This window comes from Strix uralensis, chromosome 2 (assembly GCF_047716275.1).
Source record: "Strix uralensis isolate ZFMK-TIS-50842 chromosome 2, bStrUra1, whole genome shotgun sequence".
Lineage (NCBI taxonomy): Eukaryota > Metazoa > Chordata > Aves > Strigiformes > Strigidae > Strix > Strix uralensis.
The window spans coordinates 109,271,804-109,279,054 of NC_133973.1; positions in this window are offsets into that span (position 1 = coordinate 109,271,804).

Below are 7,251 nucleotides of genomic sequence, written 5' to 3' on the forward strand. Positions count from 1 at the left end.
ATAAAGAACATTTTGACCTTTTTTAGATCTTCCTGTGCTCAGGTTAGGGCTCAATTTATCATGACAAACTGGAACTATGCAATTACTTCATGAAGAAAATTAGCTTTTTCTTATGATGCAATATAATTATAGCATGACTTACTTTCTCTGAATTTGTATACAATATCCTTTTTTTTTAAATTTGGGATTGAATAAAATGCCAATTTTTAGTAATCAAGCCAATGATATATGCTGCACCTGCTTCGTAGCTGTTTATCATAGAGCCTTCAGCTGCTGTGATATGAATAAATCAATCACAGCTTAATTAGGTTTGTCCATATTTGTGCATTTTGGTTCTGATATCCATTTATTATCATGGTTATCAAGCCTCACAGCTACAACCTCTAATATCTTCGAACCGGGCTAAAGATTGCTTTCAATTTCACAGTATAAAGTGTCAATGAAATATTTACAATATTTACCATGTTTAATTTTCCATTTATTTATTCTTGAAGATGAGGAGTTTGGCCTTGTATTTGTCAAAACAAAAGACATAAGCTTGCACAGACTTCTAGGTCACTGAATTCTGTCCTTGCCATTGCTGGCAATTATATCACATAATTCTGTTCATAAATTTATCAAGCTGCATTTTAAAACTAAGCGGTTTTCCCCTGACACCTACATTGGGAAGTTTATTACAAAATCTCACTCTTTTGTTGATTAGACACTTCCTAAATTCCAGACCACCCTATGTTCTGGAGCTCACTGTCAGCACAGATGTCAGAGGTCACAGTCTGCTTCCAACAAATACTCTGGGAGCAGCAAGTTTCATTTGTCAGTCCTAACTAATACAGGAGCTATATAGAAACAAATCATATAGTCACAGAGTACTGTTCATTATCAGAGGCTGTCTTAGAACCACAGGATAATTCAGGTGGGAAGGGACCTTAGGAGGTCTGTAGTCCAGCCTCCTGCCCAAGGCAGGGTCAGTCATGAGGCCACAACAGGTTGCTCAGGGTTTTATCTCATCTGGTCTTGAAAACCTCCAAGGAGGGAGACGCACAACATCCCTGGGCAGCCTGTGCCACTGCCTGACTGTCTTCGTGGGGAAAGTGTTTTCCTTATAACTGATTCTTTTTTCAACTAGTGACCACTGTCTCTCATCCTCCCACCAAGAATCACTGACAAGAGCTCATCTCCATCTTCTGTCACCTCTCCATAGGTACTGGGTGGCTGCTATTGGGTTACCATTCCCCCGCCACAGGCCATCTTTTCACCAGGCTGAATAAGACTTGACCCTTGGACCTCCTGCACAGGTTGAGCACTTCAGCCCACAGGTCCCCAGGTTCTTTCCACAGAGCTGCTCCCTGGTCAGGCAGCCCTAGCCTACATCACTGCAGGGGCTTCATCCTTCACAGGTGCAGAACTTGGCATTTGTCCTTGTTGAATTTCATATGGTTCCTGTTGTCCTGTTCATTCAGCCTGTCTCAGTCCCTCTGAGTGGCAGCCCTACCCCTCAGTATATTGACTGGTCCCTCCAACTTGGTATCATCTGCAAACTTGATGAGAGCACACTCCTTCAGCTCTTCCAGGTCACTGATAAATCTGTTAAATAGGACAGGTTCTAGGATAGACTTGTGATATCCCACTTACTACAGGCATCCAGGTAGGGTCCAACCAGGAGCCATGACCCTCTCATCCAACCAGGCTTTTACCCATCTGGTCGCCTACCCATCAACACCATAATGTCCCAACCTGGGTACAAAAACACTGTGGGAGCCCGTGTCAAAAGCCTTGCTAAAATCCACACAAATGACAACCACTGCTCTTCCCTCAATCACAAATCCAGTCACTTTACCATGAAAGGCCACCAGGTAGGTCAGGCACAGTTTGTTCTTTATAAATGCATGCTGACTGCTCCTAGTCACTGAAATGAGGTCCTATGGGGCTACCAGTGGAAATAAAGAGTTGGGATCCTGTTGCCTTTGTGTGCTTAACTTTTGCTTTGCATCACTAAATACAGAAAAAAAATCATCAACAAATGTAGAGATATGAAGGGTAGGAAAAAAATTGAGCTCTGGAAGTTGGAAATTTACTTCATATATATGTTTGAATGAGGCAAGTGGAGGTGGAAGAACTTGATGTAATACTGTTTTACATAAGTTTTGTCTTTGGAATGACTTCAGGAGAAGACATTTTGAGTAGGAAATTCTTCCACCTAAACCCCAGAGAGCTGGGGAATTTCTTTGCCTATGCAGCATGGTGTGCAGTGCCAAAACTCTTGTCCTGAGCATTAACACAGTATTTCCTAAGAGGGAAAATGCAAATTCTGTCATTCAAGCACTAAGTCAGGTAGAAGCTTTTCTGTGTAAATATGAGGCATGTGAAGGCACTGTCTGGAGTCTGAGAGGAAATTATGCTCTTTCTGTTAAAAAAAAAGCCATTACTTTTCAAGACTTATATGTTAACAAATGACTCAAATTTTCAGAACATGCTGTAGAGTTTGCTCCCTCCCCAAAATACAAATATATGTCTATGAAAAAAAACCACTTTAAAAATATTTTGAAATGAGAGTTAGAGAGCTCCTGAGGCAGTTTAACCCCTCTATGTCCTTTTTCTTGATAGAAAATTCAGAAATCAGTTGGAACTGCAATTTATCTGTCATTCTAGAGTTTGAAATAGTCCATGAAAAATATCAAACTGAATGACAAGACAGATAATCTGTACATCAACATAAGCATTAATTCTACTCTACATACTTAACCTTTCAGAGAGACAATGGTGAAATTAGATATGTCTTTTTTTAGAAGTGACATTTTAGTGTAATCCCTTAAGCAGACAGGATTTTAAATATATTCTTTTGAGTAAGTATTAAGTGTTTTTATTATTGTTATTTAAATAATGATCGATCAGAGCAAATGAAGAAAATTTTGAAACAGTTTCAAGTTCAGTTGTCTTAGTGGCGAGAAGGATAGTTATTAGGTTAAATATAAATATGTGGCCTTTTTTTGTGTTCCTCACCAAGAGACAAAATGTTCATTGAAATTTATACGGATATTTTAGTTGAGTAAAGACAGACTCTGACTCCTTTCATGGACAATTTTATGACCTTTTAGTGTTCTAGAAGTATCTGCTAAGAATATCAGTATGTTAGGGATATTCTATGTTATGCTGAGCATCTTAAATTAAGCCATCACAAGGAAAATTATAATCTGAAAGGAACATATGGCACAACTTCATTATACATATCTACATCAACAGGGCCCACAACATTTTTGCCTGCTTTTCTGGCTTCCTAAGAGCAAATGAACTATATGTTACTCTGCTTTAAGCATCCACCATCACACAGTGATATCCTGTGGCCCTCAAATATCTCCTCAACAGGCATTGCGGAGCATCCTGAGCATCACTAGAAGTATGATCATCTCCAAGCATGCCTCAAGCATGATTGTCATCCCAGTGGTTATAAATCAGTTTGGCTTGTCATTCTGGGGATGGTGAAGCCATGCTAGAGCACAGAAAAGCAGCCTCTCATCTGAAGCCTAAACAAATGCAGGTCTATGTTAGCAGGTAGAAAGCTGCTGCCTCACACTGTCCATGGGGATGGGAGGACTGTTTGTTGTCACAATGGAAAGCAGCTGTTAGCTCCTGTCTGCAGCAAGACTTAGAAGCCCAAGGAGTGAGTCTGTGAGCCTGTAACCACTCAGGTAACTTTCCAGACATTTTTGTTATAGGACATACATGGAGGCCACTGCCTGAGTTCCCAAGAGAACACCTTAAAGACAAAGAGTGCTCACATCTTGCTTGTCCCCCTAAGAGGCAGACCCATCTGGGGTAGAGGGAAATGCTCATGTACAGCTCCTGCAGCAGCCCTGGTGTGTGAGACCTCTGCACCAAGCCTCAGCTCTGGGACTGGAGGATAAAGGCAACGGCAGCAGCCAAGGGGCTCTATGTGCTCCATGTGCTTTTGAAAACTGTATGCAGCCCTGCTCTGCATATATGAATGTCTTCATCCTCTTTTCATTCTTCAGGATCTATAGGTAACTTTGAGTCTCTTCACACTGGCCAGTAAAATCAATATTTTAGTACGCTGAATAAACAAAGGTTGTTGGGCTGTGTCCTGGGTTTGAGTGAGTGGTGGCTGGTTTCGGTGGCAAGGGAGGGGGCTACAGCAGTGGCCCGCTGTGAGAAGCTTCAAAGCTCCCCTGCCTCCAAGTTGGACCCACGTCTGCATCAAGGCCTACCATTTAGCTGCACCTCTGCAATAGCGTATTTAAGAAGGGGAATCTGTGAGGAGTTGGAGTTGTGAACTGGAGTTGTGAGGACAACCTCTGTGTGAACACCAAGGTCAGTGGAAGAAAGTAGAAGGGTGAAGAGGTGTGCTGATGCAGAGCCCCCCTGCTCGTGGAGAGACGGCAGGGCCGCCGCCCCAGCCACCCATGGAGGTCTAGGTGGAGCAGAAGCTGACCTGCAGCCTGTGGAGAACCCCATACTGGGGCAGGTGACTGTGCCTGAAGAAGGCTGGGACTCTGTGGGAAGAAGCCCCCGCTGTTGTAGTTCGGCACTGGGAGGACAGCAACATGTGGGGGTGACCCATGCCAGAGCAGTGAGGGAAACACTGCGGCACGTGGGAGAGACTCATGTTGGAGGAAGTCTGTGGAAAGCAGATACTCTGTTAAGTGTTGTTGTTGTTAGTGTCTGTATTAAATTTATGTTCTTTTTTCCTTCCCTAATGAGTCTGCCTTTTGCCTGTGAGCATAATGGGTGACTCATCCCCCTCTGTCCTTATCTCGATTCCTGAGCCTTTTGCTTTACTTCCTCCTTCCCAGCACTGGGAGGGAAGGTGGTGTGAGCGTCTGCATGGTGCTCAGTTGCCCTCTGAGCTCAAACCACGACAGGCTGTGTAGAAAGAGTCATGCTACAAAGCACTTTTGCTCCAGCTCGTCACCAAAGAACTGAGTGTTTTGAGTAATGGATGGCAGCTTCCTACACAGGAGTCTTGAGTGGGTGGTTTTCTACAAATTCCTCTGCCCCAATAATTTTATCCCATTCCCTAAACCTCTGCCAGATGTGACCACTTTTCAAAACCTTGGTCTTTTTAAAGCATGGTAGCTGCTAAAGGAAAAGCATATATTTCATGTGAATACTTCATTTTCTGTTAAGGATTCCAGTCATTTCAATGGGCTTGGACCAAACTCCATGACCCTGATCCAAAAACTAGAGGAGCCAATGAAAAATAGTCCACTGGCTTAACTCAGGCATACATTCAACGGGCAAAATACCAGAACTATTCTATATCTGGCTTTGTAGTATGTTCCAGTAAACTGTCTATCTTTTCTTCCTGTGGAAAAAATACACACATACGCACACACACACACATTTTATAAGCAAAAAAATCCCTATATCTTTCTTGTTTTTATACTTATCTAAATGTTCTTTGTCATCTGAGAATTAGCTAAAACAAGGTCCTACAAATGCAAAATCTATGTGGCACATAATATCGTCAATTAGTATTTATTTAGGAGTTATGTCTTCAAAGATCAGAAACTTTTAAAAAAATAATGTTTTGTATTGATTTTGCAGACAAACAAGCTGCCGGATTTGGATAATAAAGCACAGTTTTTGTGAAGCAAGCCAGCTGTATGTCCTTATCTTGCCTGTTCCAGAAGAAGAAAATGAAAAGTGGATTAACTAACATAATGAGCATTTCAAAGGATATAAAATAAAATCTGTTATATGATGTAAGGCTGTGGTTCTTAGCTTATATTACTAGGCTGGGTGGGTCCAAATGGAGTCTTTCTACTGCCAAATGGAAAGGACAAAGAACAGAAAGTAGAAACGTAGCCGTATACTGAGGGGTTTACTGGGAACCCCACTACAGGGTGGTAGTAGGTGCTCTGCACCTATGACTCACTGTGGGTCAGTAACTCTCCATATGAAGCATCTGGGTTATTCTCGTCCATGTTATATGTCTGAAAGTATCAGTAAGCTTTCTGTTTGTACAGCACCTAGGAAAAATATTTCCCAGTCTATCAGTAGGACCCCTAGGTCCTATCCTAAAGTAAAGTAACTCCACTTCACAACAAGAGTTGTGTAAAGGCTGGTAAAGGACTTTCTTTTACTGAATGGTAGTATCTTTTGGTGGGGAAATAGAGAAAGGAAATCTCAGTTAAAACACAAGCTATAATTAGGACAATACATTTGAAATTATGAAATACTTCTTGCCTGGAGCTCAGCGGCCATATTAAGAGCTGCAGTGTGAGATATTTGTTTTCAAGTAGCTGTCAACATATCATTTGCTTTCTACACTCTGGGATTACACACAGGAATTAAAGACTGAGTGCATTACTACACCTATCTCTCTCTCTAGCTGAAATCAGAACTTCTTTTCACAGAAACTCCTGCATGTTGACTTCAGCAAGTCTGTGTGCCTTAACAGGCACCCCAGGAAGTGCCTGACCCTGCCTCTTCTCAAAAACCTGTTGTGAGCAGGATATCTGCTGCCATTCTCCACATCACACTTTCCAGCCCTTTGCTACAACTTGCTGCTGCAGAACATGGCTGTCACTTCTGGAAGGTTTCAAGCTGTTTCTTACTAACTGAGCAGAGTAACTTGTTTCAGGATAATCAGTTACCAAAAGATGCTACAGTGCACCACCGCAATTTAAGTGTTTCATTTCCAAAGTTATTGTTACATCCCACTCTCTTGCAGACCATTCAACAACATTAAGGTAGTAGTAGTAGTCATCACTAATGCCTTTTCTTCTTTTTTTTTTTCAGGTCCTGAGGGCAACAGTACCAGGAGAAGTCACATCGCAGGTGACAAACCCATCTGTGGTAAGAGGGAAGAAGTTAACTTTTTACAAGGCAGTATCATGCAGAAAATAAAGCCAGCCATGCCCAGGTGCGCAGTGACATTTCAAAGAGGAAGCACATTAAATGTTTTAGATCTGCAATGAAATAATAAGCAATCTGCATTTGCTGTCAACGTGTAGAAGTGGTATTCACCTCTCTCTGAAGAGTGACGCTGGTTTCGTCATGTACTGGTGAGCAGTTTCACAGCTCCTCAGTCTGTAGGTCATTATGCCTGCACATACTGCCAACATCAAGGAATGCAAATTATAGGGCAGCTTTCTGGGCTAGTCTGTCTCTCAAGGGGAATTTGAAAGAGATTTTAGCTAATGATGTCAGATCACTGAAGCATACCTTTTCAGGAGCTGATTTTGTGTGGCCTGTGGCCTGCAGTGTAGCTATGCTTAACTTGCAGCTGTC